The sequence below is a fragment of the Pleurodeles waltl genome, chromosome 6 (genome assembly GCF_031143425.1).
Source record: "Pleurodeles waltl isolate 20211129_DDA chromosome 6, aPleWal1.hap1.20221129, whole genome shotgun sequence".
Lineage (NCBI taxonomy): Eukaryota > Metazoa > Chordata > Amphibia > Caudata > Salamandridae > Pleurodeles > Pleurodeles waltl.
Genome location: NC_090445.1, coordinates 1399154416 through 1399180393, shown reverse-complemented (window position 1 = coordinate 1399180393; position 25978 = coordinate 1399154416). Strand labels below are relative to the sequence as shown.

Genomic DNA, 25978 nt, shown 5'->3' with positions numbered 1-25978 from the left:
CAGGAGCCATGCAATGATCCACGAACATGCCAAGCACAGAAACAACATATACACATACACATACATACATATATATATATATATATATATATATATATATACATATATATACCCACACACACACATATGCACATACAATACATAATTAGAATCATGGGTAAAAAAATACTTAGACAGGTTTAAAGAGTGTGTGTGTATTGTATTGTTATGACATAGTAGCAATACATATTTTCCAAAGAAACTATAAATAAATAGAAATATACATATAATCTGAAAAAAATATTTATCCACATAGGCATATGCAGTTCATAGTTGTTTGAAAAAGGTGGTTATGAAGGAAAGAGCCAACTCTTGAGTAGTTTTCTGAAGACCAGAAAGTTAGCTGTGGCTCTTATAGTTGGGGGTAATGAATTCCATAGTTTGGCTGCTTGGACGGAGAAGCGTGGAGGGTTCTTTGTGGGATGTATTTGGTCATTTTCTTTCTGATAAAAAGCGGTCCTGTTCCATGTATAGCTTTGTGGGTGATACAAAGCAGCTTGAAAGTGCATCTTCTGGCAACGGGTAACCAGTGTAGTGCTCTCAAGGCAGGGGAGATGTGGGCTTGCGGCTTTATATGTAGTAGTAGCCTGGCTGCGGAATTCTGGATACGTTGTAGTTTTTTCATAACAGATAGAGATGATCAATGGTAGAGGCTATTGGCATAATCCAGTTTGGATAGTACAAGTGAGATAGTAGCTTGCACCTTGTGTGGAAATCCGAGGTGGGGGAAGATGCGTCGTAAAGTCTTAAAGGTGATGAAGCTCGTGTGTGCTAATTTGTCTACTTGGGCATTCATAGTTAACTTGGAATCCATGGTGATTCCTAGGTTTTTAACTTCCTTGGATAATTGAGGAGGTGGTCCGAGATCGTCAGGGCAGACGCACAGAGGGTCATAACTTTTCCAGTCACCACATATGAGTATTTCTGTTTTGGAGGTATTTAGTTTGAGATGGCTCCAGGTCATCCACTGATCAACGGCTCTGAGGCAACTGAAGATTTGTGAGTTTTCAATGTTTTTGGGGTCTTCTAATTTAAGTAGTATTTGTGTGTCATCTGCATAGTTGTAGCATGTGAGATGGAAATCATTGATCAGTTCTGGTAAAGATATCATGTAGATGTTGAAAAGCAAAGGTGAGATGATTGACCCTTGGGGGACCCCTGCTTTTGTGAGGTAGGGTTCGGACGAGAAGGGGGCGAGTGGATGATATTTGCTCTTTTTTAAAGATAGGAAGTAATCCAGTCGAGAGCAATCCCTTGTATGCCGGCTTCATGGAGTCTTTGAGTTAGGGCGTCATGGTCAACCGTATCAAAGGCAGCCTGTATTCCTTCTGTTTCTTGTATATGAGACAATTATGTATTAAACTGTGCTGACATGCAGTTAGAAACAAACACATAAGGACCAGTGAGGGTTTAAAAGATTTGCAAGAACAGCAAGATAGCTAGACTTCGGAAGGGGATGTCAAGTGAGACCTTTCACTAGATTTAAGAGCGCTTTTCACTGAGCCGAGTTTAAAAACAACCCTGAATAAAGCAGACTTCATCCGGGGTGTGAAAACATACCAAGGTCTGGCAGAGGTTTAGTTTCTGTAAAATGAGCATCATGGCCTACCCAACCGGAGTATTTTCTACGAGTAAGTCAGTAAGCGTTTACCTAGCATGTTTTATATGCCCTGTTTATATTGTAGACTAAGGCTACGTGATGGGTCATGGGGGAAACGTCTCCAACAACCTTGTGTGCCTTTGGCAATGTGATTGTTACTAGTGCGTCTTTGTGGAGATGTCCTCATGCTTCTGCGCATCAACAACGCAGCACCTGAATCGGAGGTAAACGCAGTGGGGTCGTTTTGGAAAGCTGTCCATCATCCTGGTAAAAGGCGGGAATTCCTTTGCCTACTACGAGGGTGGACGGGGCGTGGCTCACCGGGCGGAGCTTACAGGTGACTTATAAAGGGAGAACCTTCTACTCTGTTTCTCCAGGAGAGGAAGATAGGACCCGTTATTCAAGTCAGATACAGATTATGCTCCAGTACATCATCAATTCACCTCCAGGAAGGATTCTAGATCTTTTTCTGCTATGGAATCTCTGAGCGCACAGCCTTGCTTTATCTTTGCCAAGCCCAAGAGTTAGGGTGGCTTGTCCTTTCCAGAAGCTGAGCTTCAACTGGGGCACCTGCTACGTTTATATTTGTAAGTGCTTCCTGTTGAGGTTTAGTTTCTGTAAAATGAGCACCATGGCATACCCAACCGGAGTATTTCTACCAGTAAGTCAGTAAGCGTTACCTAGCATGTTTTATATGCACTGTTTATATTGTACACTAAAGCTACGTGATGGACCACAGTGAAAACGTCTCCAGCAACCCTGTGTGTCCTTGGCAATGTGATTGTTACTAGTGCGTCTTTGTGGAGATGTCCTCGTGCTTCTGCGCATCAACAACGCACCACCAGAATAGGCGGTAAAACGCAATGGGGTCGTTTTGGAAAGCTGTCCATCATCCTGGTAAAAGCGGGAATTCCTTTGCCTACTTCGAGGGTGGACATGGCGTGGCTCAGCGGGCGGAGCTTACAGGTGCTTTAAAAAGGGAGAACCTTCTACTCTGTGTCTCCAGGTGAGGAAGATAGAAACCGCCCGTCACAGTCAGATACAGATTACGCTCCAGTACATCATCAATTCACCTCCAGGAAGGATTCTAGATCTTTTCTGCTATGGAATCTCTGAGCGCACAGCCTTGCTTTATCTTTGCCAAGCCCAAGAGTTAGGGTGGCTTGTCCTTTCCAGAAGCTGAGCTTCAACTGGGGCATCTGCTACGTTTATATTTGTAAGTGCTTTGTAAGTGACAATTGTAGTTTTGCATTACAGCTAATGGAATGTATTAAGAGTTATATTGTTTTAACTCTACTGTAACATTAACACTAACAAAGATTATTAATGATGAATTCATAATCCTGAATGTTATATGTGGCTTAATGAGATAAATGAATGTGCCACTTAAATGCACTATAGTTAGCCTAAGTGAGGCCTGCAAGGCCCTGTTTCCTGACTGTGTAGAAAAACATTTAGTAAATCTTGCTAAAGTAAGGTTTCTTTCAGATTTCGTTCTCATGAAATGCTGGCTTGCAAATACATGTCTTATTGTTTTACTCATAGAGAGCCTGAGAAAGTAATCTTGAGCCCAGGACATTGATGAACCGTGAAAATAGATTCTATACAAATGTTTCAATCTCTACAGATGAGTTAAGATGGATGCCTTTATCATGTCGGTAATGAGTATTTTTCCCGATGTGGCAGTTCCATGTCACGCGATGGACTGTGTTTGGACAGTTACACCTTAGATCAGTGGTTCCCAACCTGTGGTCCGTGGACCCCTGGGGGTCCGCGAAGCCTTCTGAGGGTGTCCGCGACTGCTTAGAAAATTAAAAAAATATTTACAAATATTGACAAATTAGGTCCCCAGCTTCCAGTAATGACTTAGGCAGGGGTCCCCGGATTCCAATGATGATTCAGTAGGGGTCCCTGGGTTCCATGAATGTTTAAATGGGGGTCCACATAAATCAAAAGGTTGGGAACCACTGCCTTAGATTCATACACAGAGAAAAATGGGTAGTGGTGGCTTGACGGGGTGCACTTCCCAAATGTAGTATGCGTACAGTAAATAATAGTTCATGTTGATGGGAGCTATGGTGCAATGCAGCAAAATATGCTCTACTAACCCAGAGCGTAATAGGGTGTTCAAATGAAACACTAAGCAATATTTATCCCAGACACCACAGCACTCGAGAGAAAGTCCGAAAAAAAAAAAAGTCCTCCATTTAGGTTTAGTTGTAGTGGGTTCTTTTAATGGAAGACATGGACATCATATCAATAAGATAGTCGTCGTTCCATAATCACAGCCATCATAGTCATAAGATGAGCATTGTTCCATAAACACAGCCAACTTGTGTTTCGTCACAACATGTGACTTTTTCAAGGTAAAAGTAGGCGCACTATGCCTGAGAGTATATGGGTCACTCACTTACAATGGGGTGTAAAGAGGACCATTTTGTATAAGACCATGGTAAGTCTTGTGCCTCGAGAAAAGTAAATCACAAACAGTGCGGGAGAAAACATCTGTGAATGTTAACTAAACCTAACTGGAGGACTTGTTTATTTACGGACTTTCTCTCGAGTGCTGCGGTGTCTGGGATACACCTAAGATTCATTTTGAATGATGAATGAACAAATCATCTTGTACTTCGGACTTTAATACACCATTCCCCAGTTGGATCGGCGGCATACTTCTTCTCCAGATCCGACTTGAGCGCTCTGCTTGCACCTTTTGACCTGGCACTCTCCACCTGGCTTTGCTTGGATTCTGAGAGGTACACACCTCTCTATCCTTATCCTTTATTTTCAATGCATTGCTGAGACTTTAAAAAAAATCCCCTGACCTGAAAAGAAGACTCTTGACCAAGCATCTGAAATGCTGACACATTCCTTTTTTATCTACTTTTTGCTAACTTCTGTTAGTCACCTTTTGCCCCAGATGTAGTTTTCCCTAATTTTTTTGTCCTTTTGCTTTTTAGGTTTCGCCTGCACAGCACTTGCACTGTGCTTGCAAAGTCTTTTGTTTTGAAAAAAAAATCTTTAAAGGGACTTAGAATAAGCCCATTACTTACTTGCACTTACCATTGGCTTAGTCCAACACTCTTATTTATGTACTTCTGATTGGCCTGCACGTCGCCTACTTTGTCGACTTTCACTTCCTGCTTTCTCCTTTGCCGTGCATGCCACTGCACAAAGTACTCCTTCCATTCACTGCTTTTTGGCTTTTGCCCAGTGTCCTCATACAGACCACATGCTTCGCAAGGTACTTTTTTCTTTACTTTTAAAAATGAACTCACTCGGAATGCACATGTCTGCAGTCCATCTGCTCTATATCACTTTCCATGCTTGCCCTACTCTCCTACTGCCCGCATCTCTTACGCATCAGTCTTTGTCGCAAAATTGCTCTTTCTTCAGTAGCTTCTGCATTACACTGATCTTACACAAGACCTGCAGTGATAACTACAAAGAATATGTAACCGCCTACAACACCAATTGAAAAAAAAATCACACACTCTTGCTATGTAGGTTTTATTGCACCATGGCTTCCATCTGGGCTGGTACAGGAATACGATAGTAGTCCGCAGGCGGGAACAACTTTTCAGATGCCTCAGACAACAACAAAATAAAACCAATATCAGGTTTTTGTGGCTGGCTCAGAAAACAGCTCAGGCACAGCAAACACTGCTTATCAGCGCTGCCAAGTTGCATGTTGGAAGGCTGCTTGCCACAGCCTCTAACCCCTCCAAAGCAGCCTCTCAAGGATTACAATCTGCGCCGCCAGTAGCCGGCCAGTACCAGAATGTTTGCGAGCGCAACAAGACCCTACTCACAGTACAACCTCACCCCACAGTACCAACAAACCTCACACCCTCACCTGACCACCCCTCCCCTCCGCCAGAGAGACAGGCGCTTTATTTCTTGTGGACTATAAATATCGGCATGTGCTGAGCTCCGAATTGCAGTAATAAGAAAAGGTCTTGCCTTTCGTTCAGCCTGCTAAATCGGCAATAGGCCTGACCAGGCGAGCTTGGCTGGTTGAGTGCTTGCTGTGAAGACAGGGCTTTAAGATGGATCCAGGGAATGGTGAGGTCCCAGGAAGACATTACAGCAAGTTCCAGAAGCAAGGTCCAGAAGGTTCTCTTTAACAGCTGTTTCTCTACATGGAGAGTATTCAGATTGGCTAACCGTGTATAATGATTTAGGTTTGAGTAACATAAGTATTCATCTTTAACCACAAGGGCCACGCCCTCCATAGACAGCAAACTGTATCTATGAAAGCAGAATAACAATCCAAAATAGGTGTTCAAAATAACAACCAAACCCCGTTTTATTTACTGCACTTATGTCACAGTTGTCTAGGCTACATAGTAACATACCCCCATACATATCCGCCAACAAGAGCTCACATCCTCCTCTTCCACACCCTCCATTTCTGCATTACACACACCTCTGAAACCAGTAATATGGCTCAGCGAGTTAAGCAGTTGCAGCTGCAATCTATTGTGACCTGCAATTCAAATTCAACTTGTCCAATGCAGGCTGCCGCGCTCCAGTGACACCAAACTGAGAAAATCATTTAGTTGCGAAGTAAGAACATTTCTTATGTACATGCTTAGAGGCTGCAAAACTCTGATATGAAGTCATACATAAAACAAGGTGTTGCTGTCATTATCCTTACTAAATGAGGCTCTTCATGCACAATTTTAATTTGACAAGATACCATGGCCGCGTTTCAGAGGATAAAGGGCACGTTGCCAAGCTGATGTAACACACATTTAAGTAACATACACGTTTTATATTATCCCACTTACAGCCCTGTCTCCACTGGCACTGCTGTAGATAATATTGAAAATGCTTCATTTCTGAAATGAGAATGTGAAATGACTCCAAGAAGTCTCTTTGAAGTTACATCAAAGGCAATAAACGTTGGTACTGCTGCCAAATTAAGATTTGTTTTCACCATGAAGGTGAGGGCAATAATGAAGAGCCTGAAACGGACCCGTCTCAACACCTGCTTTTTAGGTTTCGCCTGCACAGCACTTGCGAAGTTTTTTGTTTACAAAAAAAATCTTTAAAGGGGCTTAGAACGAGCCCTTTACTTACCTGCACTCACCGTTGGCTTACCACAACGTCTCTCTTATTTACGTGCTTCTGATTGGCCTGCACATCGTCTACTTTCTCTTCCTGCTTTCTCCTTTGTCGTGCATGCCATCGAACCAAATACTCCTTCCAGTCCCTCCCACTGCTATGATGCGGTCAGCATTGACTGCATCATGGTGCTTTATTTTTTTCTCCTTAAAGCCATGTGCAGAGTGGCTCCTGCTGTTGTACAATATGAAAACAATTGATAAAGCAAAACAATCTCACATAGGTAAAATCTATTGGCTTTGCCAATTCTTGTTACTTTTTGTCCTCATGTGTTTAAGCCCAGCACATGCTAACTTGTGACTTACTATTATGTAGGGTTTTCCCTTGCCCTAGTTAGCTATTTAGATGATGTTTAAATTGTCTTCATGCTTAAAAGAAATGAACAGCGCTTATTTTCAAACTATTAAATCATTTTATTGATGTTATGTATTGTTACTGTTGAGTGTGTAGTCCTCTTGATGCTAGTTTGCCTAAACCTTTTTCGACGCCTTGTTCTACCCATGGTGATTCGGAATCTTTATAGTTTGGCCTTGAGAATCATTTACATGAATTCGGGCATGAATCTGTAATAAGATCCACAACTTTATTCCCAAATGGAGTTTTCCTTGTATGACCACATGGGTCATACTGTAATTTTAAATTGTGCTGTTCTGAGATTTGATACCTAATTTATCTACCCTTTTGCTGGGTTAACGGATTTTTTTGATTTTTTTGACCTAATTTAAAGCATAATCTGGAAATGCTTTATCAACCTCAATACTACCCCTCTGTCTCTGCAAGCTACGACTCGCAAACCCTTTGTAAATTGGGGAATAGTCAAAGAATGTGAAAGTAATCTCCCATCTGTCCACAACCGATCAAACACCTCTGTTTCTACCCTGCTAAGTTTGACCAGTTGGCCCTGGGTGTAGTAAATCCTGTACAGAATTTTAAAATGAACTAATCTAAGCTCAAATTTGCTTACAAACTCCAAGGTTATGACAGAGCCTCCTCATATTCTGTATCAAAAACTCTCTTGGATTTATCACCCACCTTGATCTCGGACAGTTTAGGGTTCCCAGAACGTTTTTGATTAGGTTTATAGATCAATAAGATAGCCTTCTTGGTCAGAGACAGCCCAATGAGTATCCTACATTCTAATGGGGAATGTTATCTGTGTATGTCTGTGAGTGTGATCCCTCATTACTGGGAAATCCTGATTGCACAGTATAGTAATAAAATATGTTTTCAGGGGCCCAATAAGGTATGTTACCTTTACTTCGGATGCTCTACGTTGGGAGTTATTACATTGCAGGGGGTATGTTAAAGTCATTACATCACAGTATGTTTTAAGTACTTTACTTCACAGGGTTTTACTTCAGTGGCAATTTTTTTTTTTAAGTTACCTACCTTTTAAACATTTTAAATCTATATGTGTATATATGTTTATATGTATGTATTTGTTTATGCACATAGCATATATATATAAATGTATATATATAATATATATATGTATACATATATATATATATATATATACACACACACACACAGATATGTGTATTACACACAAGCTCACACACCTATCTATGTAATTATAGATCAGTGTCTTTATTTTGTAATTCAGCTTTATATATATATATATATATATGTATATAAATATATATATATATATATTTATATATATATATATTAAGTTTAGTTAATTATCTATTTTAAATATTTATTTTAACACATGGGTACATAGTTTAAATTTTTTAACTTTTTTGTGTTGAGTATTTTTTTAAACAAAGGTACATTTGTTTTTAGAGGGGTAGATGGTTGTTTTGTTGTTTTGTTTTTTTGCAGCCAAACAGTTTTTTAGGGCTCCAGGAAGTTAATTGCTTAGGGGTAGAATTAAGTTGTTATGGTTCAGCGATTCACACTGTTCAAGGGCAATAGGGCTTTTTTGGGGTTAAGGATGTCTAGCATGAGAGATATCAAGAGCTTTATAGGGTTCAGGGATAGGTAGTGTTTAGCGGTAATAATATGTTTGTAGGGTACAAGGATATGTTGTGTAGGGGTAGTAAGGAGTATTTAGGGATGCGCAAAGTAAAAATAAATGTTATGAAATACAATGAATTAAATGTAAGTACAATTATGTCAGCAACATTTTAAATAGTTCTAGTATTATAATTTAACATTACTTGTTCATAAAATGAGATTACATTTTAGAGTTTAGACATATATAGAGGACACATAACAGGTAACTGTGTAATTTGTCTAATATTGCCATTGAGGGATGCTGGTGACATCATAAACCTTCAAGGGCCACTAACAATGGGCATCAACTAAAATTGAAATAGTTGGGTTGTGTTTACCTTTCTTGATTAAACAGCTAATAAAACAATGGACAATTGTGAGGACCAGTTGATTTACGCAATTCTGTGGCCTCTGCATTTACTGCACGATTATGGATTTGATGCATTTGATTTCACCAAAAATAATGTTTCTATCTCAGGTGGATGAACATAGTACTGCTAGGAAAAAAAATACTGCACAAATTGCAGTTTTCGGCATATAATTTAAAAAGACTTGCCAAATAATTTGGTCTGCTGTGTTGCATAATCCTAGTACCCCTGACATCGTTAAAGCTCTGCTAACTGGTTTTTGAGGCTGTTAATATGACAATTAAATCATACTTCACGAGCAACCCTGAAGTATTTTCCATATTTTACGGTTCCCCAAGAAACATGGACTTTTATTCTACTGTATTTTGGGCTACAAATAACACAGAACAACGTGCCTGTGAAGTAAAGGCTCTCCCGATGTAGCAAACCCCAATATAAAAGTACTCACAATGTACCTACCTCGATGTAATGACTACTGAAGTGAATAATGGCAAAGTAATGACCTACACTCTCAATAAGGTATTTTTTAAAGAAGATCTGGGAACATGTGGAGTAATATCATCTTCTATATTATGATTTAACCCAAGAGTGAGGGATGCAGCGGATGCCTATTACGTACACCGCTCTTAAACATATTCAAAGCTTCATACAAATTACGTTCCAGGATCTACCTCTTATTCCTTGTAATGTATATGCTAAGATACTCGCCACTAGCCTAAAGGGGCAATTAAGGTAAGACTGTCGACAGTTAGCAGAAAAAGTACAGATTTATTCCGATTATTCCCATATCCTGTATTTTTGTCAAATAATATAAAAATGTATAGTAGTCTATCAACAGATATGTCTGGTTTAGAAACATGCATGAGAATATCATCTGCATAAGGACATATTATTTTATGCCAGGAGGGACAGAGGACTAGCCTAGTCCATTCCTTTACCTATTGAAAGGGTTCAAAAAGAACACCATTCACTTTTACTCTCAATAAATGGTTTATGTATAGAGGCCTAATCCAGGAGAAAAGTGCGGGTTAAACCCCATCTTATTAAGAATGGCAACCATAAGGGGCACTTAACTGCTGTGGCTGCATGTAAAGAAAGAACTGCCTTTGTTTCTGTGACATTTCATATGTTTGCGACATTGCTTGCTAAACTGTAGCCGTACTCCTGTGTTGCTGTAAAGCTAGACTGATCAGGGAATGTATTGTCCTATGCAGGGGTTCACTAGTATCTTCGCAAGAACCTTTGCTTTTATATTAGATTGTGAAACAGGCCTGCATTAGGGGCAGACGGTTCTGAGCTTCTCAGCCTTGTCTATTACCACAATGGTGACCATTCTCATAACACAGGGCAATCCCCTTTTCTCCTCTGACCCTTTAAAACGTTAGGAACAAATGTTTCACTACTTTACCAGATAGAAGCCTATTAGGACCTGGGGCGGCTCCTCAGCAATGACGAAGAAGGGTCGCCCCACTGGTTCAGAGCCAGCAGCTGAAAAATAAAACAATATTTGACTATTGCAGGGAGGGGCACGGCTGGGTCATGGGAGGATGGAGGGAGGAGAAGGAGTGGAGTGAGTGCACTAAAGTGCGCATGTCAGCATTGCAGGTTGGCCTGCTATCTTAGGAAGGCCAAACTGACTTGCGCACTTTAGTGCTCTCACTCCCCTCCTTCTCCTCCCTCCATCCTCCCATGACCCAGCCGTGCCCCTCCCTGCAATAGTCAAATATTGTTTTAATATTAGGTTTCTCCAACCCGGCTCTGTTGAACATCCAGGTTGGAGATACAGCAAAGACTCCAGTGCACTGCAGCCTACCAGCCATTTAGACCAATCCTGACGCTGCTCTCAAGCTAGGTATAGCACGACAGCAGCGCCAGGATTGCATGGGGAACCTGTGCTGATGCCCCACGGACTGCTGGGACACCAACACCATTGGGAGAGGTGTGAGGCGGCCAGCAGTGGCGGACAGGTACTTTTTTTCAAATATATTTTTTATTTTATTGCTCCCCCCCCTTGATACTTGATACTTGTGGCGGACGCTACTGTTAGGACCTGGAAGCTTCCCATGCTTCATCTGGCTTATGGCACCTGAGATCGCTTCTACTATAAATGCTGCCTCAAGCTCATCCTTGTCTGCTGCACGAAGCATTAGGTAAATCCTCCACAGACAAGCAAGTTTAAATTGCCCTTTCCTGTGTCCGCTGATTGAAGGGCATGTAGATAAGTAGCACACATAAAGGCTTTTTCCCTGCTACTGGTAAGCAAAGTCTCTGTTTCATTCTCTGCCACATCTATTAACCTCTTTCAGCCTACTCAGCAGTAAAATTAGTTTCCAGTTTAATTTCCGACTTCATATAGTTATCTTTGTATGGTGATATTAGTTGCTTAATGCATCACTGCTATTCAGTGCTGAAACTCCTGCCTTTGACGTTTTAATTGGGCACCCACTTTAGGGTTCACAGTATTTAACTTTTTAAGAAAAATCTACTTTTTGTAGTCAATTTCTCCTATTTTCTTCTATTTTGACTGTACTATTTCGTTAGTTTAGCTCATTAGTTCTAACATTTCACAGCAAATCGCCTGTTTTGTTCTTTAAAGGACAGATCCATGTTGAGAGAAAATCCAATTGATTTTGTGTTGAGTGTCTGCTGGGCTTAGGCAACGGCATACTTCATGGAGAGTCTACTGGGCTGAAAAATCTATTTTCCCTATGTCTCCCAGCACTATTGTTCTTTGTCCAAGTGGGATGATTTTTCTTTAGCTTTCACGGAAGCTGCTATTATCAACGCAGATGTAGCTATGGGATTGCTACATGCACAAACAGGACTGTGGTCAGGGGAAAACTACTTGTCATCAAATGACTTTGAGAAGACATGGTGAGAAAAATGCTTCATCCTAATCTCCTAAGCCTGCTTGAGAAACTGGATTTTGCTGAAAAGGACCGGCCTTAGAAGGAGTGCTGTTGTCACCACAAAGGTTTTCTTTATCCGGAAGGGCAAAAGAATCTTGATGAGAGCATTATCCAAGCTTTAGTCCTAACCACAAGGTTGCATTTAGTTTGGTGTAGGTCCTTGTGGTCAACAGTTCTAGTCTTGGGGGTCGGTGTCCTGATCATTGTCGGCCTTTCTAGAGTAGCCCTCATGGGGGGCAGGCCTGCCAGGGGATTCACAGAGACACTGTCCATCCCATTAGGCCAAGTTAGTTTGGCCAGTATCAAGGTGGGGAAGGGACCTGGACTGGGGCTGGAGGTAGAGATGGAGACTGGGATTGGAGATTGGTGCATTAAGGTGGTCCTATGGCTTCCGAACTGCAGCAAAGACTGTGGAGTCTCTGCCAGGGACACTGGGAGCTGCACTGACGTAAGAGGGAGCTGCACCAGGATGTGATGCACAGTTAGACCCCTGAATTCCAGAAGAAGCAGAACTATGGTTATGGAAGCCCTGGAATTCAACCCCATATAGGCTGAGTCTGAATGCAAAAAACACATAGGCTCTCATTATGACATTGGTGGTAATGACCGCCTACCGCTCCGGCGACGGCCGCTAAAACACAGTCGCCGCGGCTACCTACTGTCAGCCATATTATGACCATAGCCAGAATTCCGCCAGAAGGCTGGCAGAACTCCGGCTACGGTCATGGCGGCGGACGGCGGTAAGGTGGAGCTGCTGCCAGCAGCAGCGCCACGCCACTAGACCACCGCAGGCCGTATCATGATCCATGATACGGCCTGGTGGTGTTCTGCTGGCGGACACTGCTGCTGGCAGCAGCACCGCGTCCCTTCTCCTGCCAGAGGACCCACTGCAAGCAGGTAAGTCGGGTGTTCCGACAGAGGAGGGGGTTGTGTGTGTGTTTGGGGGTGTGTGTGTATGTTTGTGTGTGCGTGCATGCGGGTGTGTGGCATGTGGAATGGTGTGTACATGAATGGGTGTGAGTGTGCGTGTATGGTGTGTTGTGTGAATGCGTGTGTGTTAGAATGTATGTCAGTGTGTGTTGATGTGTGTGTGAATAAATGTGTGCATGTGTGGGTGAATGTGGGTATGAGTGTATGTATGCGTGTGTATGTTGGTGTGTGAATGTGCGTGAATGTTGGGTGGGGGCGGGGGAGACCCCTATCAGTGTCAGGGAAGGAATTCCCTGGCCCTGATGGTGCCTACTGCCATGGTTTTCGTGGCGGTAAGATTGCCACGAAAACCATGGCAGTAGGCGGGGTCATAACCCCACGGGTGGGACAGTGACGGCTGGCTGGAGACTGACGTCTCCAGCCCGGCGCCTGTTATCGATCTAGCGGACGGATTGGTACATTGGCAGAATGTCATATTTTGGGGAAAGGTACCGCCTGCCTGTTGGGAGTACCTTTCTCCAAAACACCGCCCTCCGCCAGGGTCATAATGGGGCCCATAATGCAGTTGTTCCAGGTAAAAACCAAACCTTCCTGGAGATTCCTCATCTTCTGAATTATCTCTCCAAGTCTCAGACAAATCTGGATAAAATGTTTCCAAGAAAATGTCTCTTCATTGCTGCCAGCTGGCAACATGCAGCTTCCGCTGTAACTGTTTCCAGATACTACGAAATGGGAGTACATTCAAGTGCAAACTGGTGGACTTGTTTCAGTTCTTGGTCTTTTTTTGCACACCAGTGCGGTGTGCAGAGAGGAACCCAGAGAGGAACAACAGCGATAAATACAGCACATAACATGTTTTTATAATATATTGTCACACCATGGGATTGTATTGGTCACAGGACTAACTCCCAGAGGAGGACAGCCAGTGAGGAGTCTACTGGAAGATCATGTATCCAGCAGAAAAATTGTTACTTAAGAGAAGTGACCTCTTCTGATGGATACATCCTGCCACACATTCCTCAACTTGTGAACAAGTCCCAAAGCAATACCTCCCTGGCAGGTAGGATGTTGTACTGCCGGTTTAACCACGGATATCATGCAACACAACTTTAGCAACGTATCTATCACTGCAGGCCTGAGACAGGATGCAGTAGTGTGTGGCAAAAGAATGCAAAAATTACCATGTAGCCATTTGGCAGATGTTGCCAACAGAGAGGATTCTGAAGATAGCTGTTTAAGCAGTCTTGGTTCTACTGGGGTGAAACACAAAACCCTTTGGATAGTATTGTTTAATTTATAGCATAGCAAACCTTGACACAGAAAGTGGCTGAGTGCGAAACTGTGGATTTTGTTACTACCTTGCATGCATCTCCAGCAACTCCCACAAAGAGCTGATCATCCGCCACAGTCTATGTAGTAAGTACTGACATGTCAAGCCTTGGATTTTGCTTCTCTAGATTGGTTGGATGTGGAAGAGGGAAGAATGAAGGAAGAGAAAAACAATAAGCCATTTCAAATGCAGAAACCACCTTGGGTATGAAGGATGGGCAAGAGCCCAGAATCAGCTTATTCAGATAGACAACTGTACAGAGATTGAATTTCTATGGCGATACACATCAAAGTTCTAGATACCAACAGAAGTGTTTTGAGCCTTGAAAATGAAACCAGGCCAATGTGCACTGGCTCAAATGTGGTATAGACATGGGATAACACAACCAAAAATATTGGAAAAACGTGACTTAAAGTAATTGCAGTCTTCTGACCTGCACTACGGGACAAAATTAGATCCAAGGATACATAGATGGCAGGCTTTCTGGGAGTGAGGATGACCTCTTCAAACTTGTGAAGACAAAAGGACTATAACTTGCACCACTCAATCTCCACATATGCAGCCACAGAGCTTGGGGTACTCTGATGGAGGACTTGACCATCCTCTGCATGAGAGAGAGGAAGAGGTGGCTGAGTTCTGAGGGCCGATGGATCGGCCTTAAAGATTCTCCATGCCTAGTCTGGGGCCATCAGGATCAGTAGCTGTCAGTCCTCCCTTCATCACCTTCCACAGTACTTCAGATACAAGGAGATTTGGTGGAAATGCCTACAGCACATCCTGAGACCTGCTCAACCTGATGGTATCCCATAAGAAGCATTTCAGAGGGAAGTGCGGAAATGAGCACACTTTCTGTTCTGGTCTGTGGTGAAGACATCCACAAATGGAAATTATAATATGAAGAACATATTCTCCATTACTTCAAGGTGGAAGTCCCACTTGTGATTTCCATAGATGGATGGGAGTAATGCCTTCACAGCAAGGAAGGTTGCCACAAATTCAAGTTTATTTATATGCAGGTGCTGCTCTGATGCAGACCAAAGATCCATCACTGTCGATTTACCCAGATGGGCACTCCAGCACGGTGATGAGGCATCTGTGACCAGGGCAACATAAGCCTGAAGAGGGCTGGAGGGATGTCCCACTAAAAGGTTGGAGATGTCCATTCATCAGTGCAGATCTGTCCATTGAGCCTGGCACACTGGTTCACACACAAACTGATCTTTCCTCTGGAACCCAAATCCACCACATCTAAGACTGGAAAAACAACTTTTTGAGACTCAGGAATCTTAAAAGCCCATAATTTCTACAACACTTGTAGCGAATTTTTACAACTGCCAATAATGGAGTGCTTGAAACTATACCAGTAGACACACTTCCCTGGGGCCATCAGTTAAGATGCCTAAAACCAGTCACTCCAGGAGATGCATACCTCTAGCTCTGTCAAGGCTTTAATACAGTATCCCAGACAATATGGTACACTTGATTTTTCTGCCAACATCAACATCCTATATATACCAGTAACACTGCTATCAGTAAGATCGTGCTATGAGACTACTTCCACTGACATGTACCACAAAACAAAAACCCTTAAACGAATGAATGAACAGAGTAGGAGATCTGCAATTGAGCTTGGCAGCTCATGCACCACCGAATGGCACATGCCATCTAATATTTGGCACTAACAGGATGCACAAAGCCATGAGGCCAGGAAGACAAAGACATGCAGAACCAGGATCTGAGTCTGAGTTTGAAACCTTAATCATTTCCCAAATATCCAAGATCCTCAGAGGAGTTAAGGCCTTGAAGCAGGTCATGTACAGAACTGCCCAAAAAAAGCTAGGTTCTGCAATGGAGAGCAATAAGACTTTGGGGCACTGACGTAAAGCCAAGATCATGGAGAAGCGTCATCATCCCTTACAAATGTTCCTTGTCTGCTTGAGAGACTTTCAATAGCAAGTTATCCATGTATGAAAATGTACTGCACTTCAGCCGCTCCAAACATCAGCTTTTTCGTAAAGATAAATAGTGTGGTTGTTAGTCCAAATGATAAAAGGGTCAACTGATATTAATCGGGTCCCACCATCAACTTCAGTAACTACTGAACTGGAAGATGGATATAGATGTTCTGAAGAACCAATGTCCTACATTCAGGGCCACAGCAGTGGAAACTTTTCCTGTTAAGTAAATAATTTCTGAAGGCTGCAATCAAGGATGGGTCTCAATCCTACCTCCTTCTTTGGGACCAGAAATAAAGGGGGTAGACATCCATCACCCCACCTGCCAAAAGCACCAGCTCTATAAGTCCTTTGTTCAGCAGGCAAAGGATTTCTGCCCCAAAATTGAGGTGCATGCTGGTGAGCATGTCCAGGTTTAGGAAGGTGGCCCAGAGGCGGGCAAAGGAAGGGTAGAGCAGAGTCCTTGCAGCTTATATGGGTGACCAAAAACTTGCCTTGATCATCTCCCAGTTAGTGGAAGGAGGACAGTATGTAGATGGGATCAAACACCAAGGAGGAGCCCTTGCCGGCAAGCACAGTTATTCATCGTGATTGCAGCTAAATTTGTGGAAAAATGGGAAACCTTTCCTCACCTCTTCACCAGAAGATGATGACGTAAGGGATTTTAAAGTAGTGGAACTAGCAGAGGATGGTGGAGACTGCAAATATCGATGCCGGTTTGGTCCGCTAGATCTACCCCTGCTCCTAAAGAAGTGGTATAATTGCTACGGTTTCTGAAAAGGCTGATAAGGATTTCTCTGTTTGGAGTGTACTAGCATGCTGGAGCCACAGAACTTTTCTTTGTGTTAGTGGAAGTGAAATGCAGGGAGGCATGGCTCATGGCATGAACAATAGCTATCCATTGTTATAAGGACTGCAGGGAGAAGTTGGCTTTCTCTCCGACCAAACCATTTGCCATCGAAGAACATGTGTGTGTATGTCACTTGGACATCTACTGGGAGGCCAGTGGAATGCATCTAAGCATGCCAATGCAGCCTAGCAGCTGTGCCCATGGAGTGAGCAATAATGTCTTCAGAATCCAGGCTGCACTTCAAGATCTGTTTCGTTGCATCTAAACTATCATTGCCCAGGTGCGAAAAAGGCTCTTTCATGTGCCCTGGGCAAGCTGTAATTTTTGCCACTTCTCACAAGGCATGAATATATATAGGCCCTAGAGGCAGGAGGCATTAGTAGAGCGGAGGGCTAGATGGTCGAAGCATACACTTTCTTGCGTACAGTCAAACTTCTTCAACTCTTTATCAGGAGGCGCCATGGAAGGCATTTATGGCCAGATGTAGCAAAGGGATTTTCCCATTCTGTGTCAATGGGAAAATGTGTTTGTACATATGGCCCTTAGACTCTGCTTTGAGACAGACAGTTGGAATAACTAGGACCACCCAGTGCAGACCTAGGGCATTTGTTTGTGGACTGCTTGGCCATAAAATGGTTCCTCCTGTGCAGACGTAACAGGATCAAAGCAAGCCTCATTAAACAGAAGGAAGGGTTCTGCCACTGTGGAGACGGGCGGAAAGTTTTTTGTCAAAATTATAGACTTTGCCTCCACAGAGGGCAAAGTCAGTTCCAAGGTTTCAGCTCCTTTTTGCACCACCCTCATAAATGAGGAAACTTTCTCTGAAGCAGAGCTAGTAGGCTAGTCCAGATATAAGCCCACATCAGTATTATAAATGGGAAAGAGGATATCGGCCTTTAAGTCAGAATCCACTGTACTGCAAAGTATTTAGCAGGCACTGTGAGGGCATTAGGGTCGAAGCTGGAAATCTCTTCATTCACAGCAAATCTGTGAGACCTGAGGAGGCGCTCAGGCAAGGGGACATGATTAGAGTTCACCTTAACCACTAAAAGTTAATGTCGTCCAATGTCGACAGCTTCAAGAGATGTATGTAGTTGCCTTATTTGTGACATATGCATAGGCAGAGAGGGAGGGTCCAACTGAACAATGTAAAGCTCCTTGGCAAAGCATTACTTCTTTTTCACTGATGTGGCTGGAGCCTGGTGAGGTGCAGCATTAGTAACCGTCAGTGTTAGAACCAACAGAGCCACAGAGCCTGTAGGTACATACTCCCTCTAGGGTGGTGGCCAGGGTGTGAAGGAGCGAATCTGAAAAGATCAAACATAAAGTATCCGGAAGGCTGAAACTTGCACAAGGCTATCTGATGGTCCTGGAAATTCCAGCCCCATCCTTGTCAAGTTCAAAATCAGTTTGGCACTGATTAATGGCAATGAGGTTCCAAATGGCACTAGGAGTGGGACCATAATTTCATTTTTACTTCTCAAGGAAAAAAAGAACTTCTTCCTATGGTAAATTTTATGTTTCTTGAGGGAAAATGTATTGGGAAATTGTTGTCTTATAGATGACTTACGTCTGGGTGAAGGAGTTCGCCTAGACATTTACCTCTGAGCCTTTACCACAAACCATTAGGCCTCTCGCTCCCTGATGGCCTGTGGGTATACAGAGAAACAAGAATTTCAGGCCTCAGCATCATGTTCTGATCTGAGACACCACATTCAGTTGTCATGTGGATCTGAAAAGGGCATTTCCAGGTTATACGTTACAAGGCTTGGAATGTGAAAGTTTTAGAATAGACTTAATCTCTGTTGAAAGGCTGAGGAATTTATTTGGACAGGAAAGCACTGAGAAGGAGCTCTGCGCGGGCTTTGATGAGGTGTTTAAAAACAGGTCAGCGCCTAATACACTCCAGTTCTAAAGATTTATATTATAACTTCCTTCACAAATACAGCAGAGGTACCCCATTAGCATCATTGATGATACAGTTAAAACAAGCATAAATTACAGACTGGTCTCAAATGGAATTCTCAAAACCATAGTGTGAAAGTATCTGAACTCCAATTGCACTAAGATCCCATACTAATACCAGAATGAGTGCTATGCAAATCACTCTAACAAGGCATAGCAGACTCATATCACTTTGTATTACCAACAACCCATGAGCCATTGTGAATGGGGTGATAAAAAACATTAAATAAAGCACATAAGACATATTTTAACCAGGGAATGTTTTTATCCTAATGTCAAGAATGACAACCGTTTTAGGGAAGGGGAAGCACAGCATGCTCATTTAGGGCTGCTCCTTATACTCTCCGATCAAATGCAAATTACAGTAATGTAAATGCATTAAATGTGTTAAATCATTTATTACATGTCCGCCAGACTACAATAATGGATGTTTACTCAGCTGTATAAGCTTTACGATGAATGTATTGTAATGAACATTAATGATTAAGTGCTAGCCTTAATGAAAAATCCCAAATCACAGTTGAAGTTAATTGTTGTCAGAAGCAGCTGAAGCAAAGCATCCAGCAAAGAAAAGAAGCTGTGAGAGGATGCGGTTTCTGAGAGTTGTTGGACCGGGTACCGCAGTTCATAAGCTCAAAGTGCTTCTTGGCGCAGACTGACGAAGCTCCCTTGAACTGAGATGCCATTCTTTTAACACAGTGAAAAAAGACATCTCTCAGATGCCCAGCCAGGGACTGAAACAGCTCATTTTGATTAGATCTTTCATTGTTCTAAATGACTGGTCTGGGCTCAATCTCCCCCCAAAATTAACCGAACTGCCACCATGCAAGCCATATAGCTCAGTGACTTGCCCATGCTTCCTGAATGGTGGAACAATCCTGCAAATCTAATGTAGAGCTGCTGAATATTTTAAGTTTAAATCTGATGGAGGATTTCCTGAATCATCTGTACAATTCAAAGGACCTGTGCGTGGTTAAAATGAGTCACATTTATTTATTTACCCTTATTTGGGGCCCTCTCACTGTCGATTGGTCTAGCCCGCAGGCCAAAGAAAAGGCAAAATTACTCACAGTCCCTGTGTTGTCTCAGAGAGACCTCTGCTAGCCAGCAAGGCAAAGTGCAAAGAAAAAAAGTTGGCTCCTTTTTGGCCGTCAGGTGTGGCCCATCCCTATGGTTTGGTGAATGACACGTCTCGGGAATGGTGAGGAAGAAAATAGATTTGAACCTTAAAGACGACTGAGGGATTGAACTGTACAGCGCCATGGGGAAAGCCCATGTCTGAAGTTCTGCCGTAGTGAGATGGACATACTGTGGAAACGCTGCACTTCACTCCAACCTACTGACAGCCTGTCAGAGAAGGAATGGCCTTCCTTGAATCTGTCACGGTTTCAACATTTGGGGACACTCATTGCACAAAACGCAGCAATGTATTTACAATTTCTTGGTTCCTAAAGATCCTCCTTTACAAGAAAGAGCCAATTTTCCCAGTGAGACTGTACTCGATTCACTTCAACTTAACGAGTACTTACGAAACCCAACATTTTTGAGAGGTCACTAACTCTGCTGCAATGAAAGCCAACTTTACCAACTCAGGCCTTGGAAATAAGGCATGAAGGTGTACTAAAGGTAATGCAACCACAGTAAGAGCCCACAAGCACATTGCTGGCAGTACACAAACATCAATAATGTTGATGTTATTTATAGTGATTTTTATGGTCCACAACTTTTATCGCTCAAAAAAGTACTGGTTTCAAACACCACATTTGATGTCATACCTCTTATTAGGTTCTACAAATTGTCAAAGTTACGCTATCCCTGTCAGTTATGGATTCTAACCTATGGGCAACCTAGTTGCACTCTAATTTCCTAGCCCAAACTGCTAGTCTACCACCATGTCAAAATATTTAGATAAAGCCCCAAATCATGGATAAAATTCACCATTGCGCTATGTTTAATCAGGCTTGCCTTTACGAAAGGTAAACAAAAACGGACCATTCTAACAATATTCAGGGGCAAATGTTACCCGAACCTTGCAGACAGCAGCGTAAAAACCCTCACTTCTGCGATGGAATGGGCTTCTGAAAACAGCAAAACATGTTTTCATTACACCCCCACCTTTTGGAAACCAAAAGTAAATAAAAATGTTCCCTTGGATGTTTCTACAGACATCCCAACAGCATCGTTCAGTTTTTCACTGTTGGTTTTTAATAAAGAGTTTCCTGTATATAAAAAAACTTTCCTTTTCAAGCTGACACCACCAAAATAAATATGATGTAAATACAAATAACGTAACATGTATCATGAGCCATAAAAGACAGCTTGGGGTTCCCGTGGCATTACCAAAGCACTCCACCTTCAGCTCAAGCTTTACCTGAACCCCTTTAATTACCATTTTGGGTTATATTGCAAAGGTACCCGCTATGATTCATACTATGCCTAGCCAAGCAGGTTTTAAAATGTATTTGAACTTCTACACGTTTCTCAGTCGATTTTAAGTGTTTTGTAATTATTATATATAATATTATGATCGCCAGCTAGCCCGCGGAGCGGCAGACATTAATGCCATAGTGAAAAGGTACAGTGGGTGTTATGTGATCACCTGCTCCATTGGGTGGTGTTGATCCGAGACTCCTGAATGTTAATTCTCATTTTTGCCTGAGAATGAGGAGTCTATCCAAGCCTTGGTGGGGTGTTCTGATTTCCCACAGGAACCCTATTTAAAATGCTCTTGACAACAGGATATGTGGGTCTCCGGAAACCTAGCCCATCCAACCGAGCAGGTTGAGGGACAGATTTCTGTTGTTTTCACCCTTTACCGACAGCCAGAGAAGATTTGTAAAATAAAACCTGTAGTCCACTCGGGCCAGTTTTGGGAATGCTTTCTGAACCTCAGCAAACCAAGGCAATAATATTGAGAAAACACAAAGGCAGCGTGGAACTTTACTGTATGGGTGAAACACGAAGGAAGCGCAGAATGTGCGGCGCTGAAGACACACAACTCAAAAGGCAGAAATGATCATGTGTCCAGTCTCCAAGAGTAGCATATTTTACTTGAAAAGTGTTCAAATGAAATAAAATCCACCCAGTGCTTTACAGGCAGAAAATTGCATCGTGAAGAAAACTAGGACCGGGCAAACTTTCTGTTACACAGGTGTAATCTCCTGTAATTTCGGTAGTTACGTGGAATTCCCAAAATTTCACCATTACCCCATGTCAGTAACTACACACAATTCCTGGCAAATAAATGGCGCAAGCGGACAGGCAAACTTGTAAAATATTGAATGTGAGAAGCTGCTGTTTGCGGCGCTTCTGGGTTTTTTTGCGCGTTTTTGTGTGAATTGTCAGTTTCTATTTCGCTTTTTTTACATCATTCTGCAAAACTATTACAATTTTTTCCTGTAATTACGCAAAGCAACGTAAGTGAGTTTCACATACACCTAATAAAAAAACAAATGTTCACACTTTTTATACATTTAATCCTAGTAGAGGGAAGCACATTCTTTAAAGGTGTGCACATCCAGTAATTTACGGGACAATGGTAAGTTCAGTAATACGCAAAAACGACGACAAACGCATAACTTCGTGCAGAACTTGGTCTTTGATGGTTTCACAAAACTGCTCACTGATATAAACCGATCCCTGTTACTCTAAAGTTAGACAGCATTAAAACAAGAGAAGAAGGTACAAGAAGTGATGGTTTCCCGCCGTTTCTTATTGTGGCTTCCCAACAGTCAATTAGGGAGGCACAAAGGGAAGCCGTCGACCTGAACCATGACCTTCTCCTATCTGCAGGTGCGTTACTTTACAAGAATACTGTAAATAATTTCTGGGTCTGTTAAACAATAACCTGCCGATTCTAAAACGGTCTCCGGGCAAACACGCCTGGGAAGCAGCAGCAGGGTTTTCGGAGACATGGTGACGGCCTTTCGCCAACGCTGAAAGGCATTCATGGCACTTATAAACCACTGAGCGGAAGATAGGCCTTGAATGCATGGTTTTCGAATTACAATACCCTACATTTTATCTAAAAAACACTCATGATCTGGTGAAAACAGTACAGTGAAATATGTGACAAGAGACACTGGAATTGTGTGATTCTACGGCGACTACGTTCTCCACATCATTTTAGCTTTACCCTATTTGTCACATAATGGACCATCTGTTGCATAACTTCCTGGTTTCAACAGAAAATTGTTTCCGACGCATAGGCAGTTTCTTTGCAAAAGCTAAATGACAAAATAGTAAACTGCCACAGAATATGTGGCATAATTTGTCTATTGCAGGCATTTAAATTCATCAACAATGTCACACAATTTGGTCCTTATCTGAATAATTCCAGTGGCCTTGACAATAACTTATTCTAAAAGCCTTTGCACATCATCACGGCAGCAGCTCACGTTGCACATATACAACGCCATCACTGCAATTCTGTGCAGTGAGGTCCTGATTCTCAGAAAAGATGGGTATTTCCTCCTTTGTTTACAACTAAATTTAGAAGAAATGTCTGACTTTTTAGTAATTTGAAAGAACTGTTTTGCTAAATATGGGAAACAGCAAATTTTGCAGTTTCCATCATTATCCACAAGCGTAAATATTTACAAATGAGCAAATATACAGGTGTTCATTTACGCAGGCATAAATATATAACATTTGCAAATGCTAACATCCATGCCCTGAATACCAATTGCTGCCTTTGACAGGAGTAAATCTCTGATCAGTGAAGCTGGAAGAATTTTCAGAGTGGGGTACTCCCATCAATGTCACATCACTGGTCAGAGGGATTGTGAAAAATCCAATAGTCACATATAGAACAGGTGTAGCAAATGAGCTATGCCCAGTCAGCAGGAGAGCGGTAAGAAGATGTATGTAGCTGATGGTGGATTTTGGAGCACACTTTCACAAATATATTACTAAACCATGGTGTGGTAGCAAGCTGTAATTCACAGAGAGCACATTTTTCCATTGAAATGGTCACTAAAATGTACATAGGCATACAGTGGTACTGATAAAACTTTATAGAACACAAAAGATGATGTATTGTATTGTAATAGTATTTATATAGCGCTTACTACTCCTGACAGGGCGTCGAAGCGCTTTTTGGCGAGTAGCATGTGTGGAAATTGAGTTTCAGGGAAAATACATCATTTGTGCATCACCACATAAAGGGCCTGATTTTGACCCTGGCGGACGGCGGAGGCCGTCCGCCAAGGTACCGCTGCTGAATGACCGCACCGCGGTCAAAAGACCGCGGCGGCCATTTAGACATTTCCTCTGGGCCGGCGGGCGCTCTCCAAAAGAGCGCCCGCCGGCCCAGAGGAAATGCCCCTGCAACGAGGACGCCGGCTCAGAATTGAGCCGGCGTAGTTGCAGGGGTGCGACGGGTGCAGTTTGCACCCGTCGCGTATTTCAGTGTCTGCTTAGCAGACACTGAAATACTTTGCGGGGCCCTCTTTACAGGGGCCCCTGCCGTGCCCATGCCATTGGCATGGGCACGGCAGGGGCCCCCAGGGGCCCCGCGGCACCCCCTACCGCCATCCTGTTCCTGGAGGGCGAACCGCCAGGAACAGGATGGCGGTAGGGGGTGTCAGAATCCCCCAAGCTGCGCCGCCATGGGGGATTCTAAGGGCAGCGGTAAACCGGCGGGAGACCGCCGGTTTGCCTCTTCTGACCGCGGCTGAACTGCAGGGCACCGCCGGCCTGTCGGCGGTGCTCCCGCCGACCCTGGCCCCGGCGGTCTTAGACCGCCGGGGTCAGAATGACCCCCAAAGTGTCTTTATCTGTTTTAATCATATTCAAATCTATGTTTTCATCATGCTTCATTTCATATACAGATATTTAAATTGTGTTTTCTGCAGTTTTTAGCCAGAGAAAGAAAAGTAAACACCAATCTACGGGTTAGAAAGAAAAGTAAACACCAATCTATGGGTTAGAAAGAAAAGTATACACCCATCTACAGGTTTAAAAGAACAAGCAGCAATTTGTTAGAAAACATAGTCTGACATTTGGGGGAAAAAGACAAGATATTAACGCATGCTTATTATTCATCCACCTTCTGACCGCATCATGGTTATTTTTGGGGTGCTGCAGCACTCCCAGCACCTACTTCCAGCGGCCATGGCTCTCACTATATTTAGGATTAAAATGTACATGTTAAATGGTGGATGTCCACCTATTCACCTTCTCAGGAAGGTATCCTCGCCCTGGAAAGCCTGCAGCCCTCCCCTTCAGCGGATTTACTCACACGTAAATTACACTCGCCTACTAAATACACTTCCGAGTCTTGAAGCCTCATTTTCTGAATAACTCCTGCAAATGACGTTTGTGCATTTATGTTTATCTAACTTGGGTGTGTAAATATTTTGTGAATCGGGCCCAATGTGAGAGGCTGCAGTAGCCGGGTCAGACCACTGGTGCATCTGATCAAACAGCCATGTAATCTTATGGTCGGGGAGGCTTTACTGAGACAACAGACAAGGGAATTAAGTTGCCCCCCGTCGAACTATGCGGCTCACCACCCTTGAAAGTAGCCCACAGTTTTTTTGGGATGCCCACTGTTTATATTTTTCTAAACCTACGTCTAGGCTTTGCCACCTTAAAGCATGGGGCCAAATCTAAAGTGTTCATATACAATATTGCCTTTTATTGCACCAAAATGAAAGGGGCATGTGGAGGGTAACGTGTCTTAGTACAATTTAAGTTTTATACGTGCAGTTTTCCACACACACTGCTTAACATGCTACGTTACGCAGGGCTGCTACATTTAAAGGGCTAGTGTGACTGACTCTATGTTGCCAGGACACAACCCAGCCTCATAATGCGAAGACTGTGACAAGGAAGGGTAGGTCTTAAGGTAATGACGAACATCAGTATATAATCATATTAGCAAAATAATACTCATATT

At 42.8% G+C, this 25978-nt stretch overlaps 1 protein-coding gene across 1 annotated transcript in view; it reads right to left on the bottom strand.

Annotated features, from left to right (window-relative positions):
* The window catches only part of LOC138300886 (putative oxidoreductase YteT), a 1004722-nt gene that overhangs the window by 443059 nt on the left and 535685 nt on the right, over positions 1 to 25978 (bottom strand). The gene's annotated exons all lie outside the window — the stretch shown is intronic.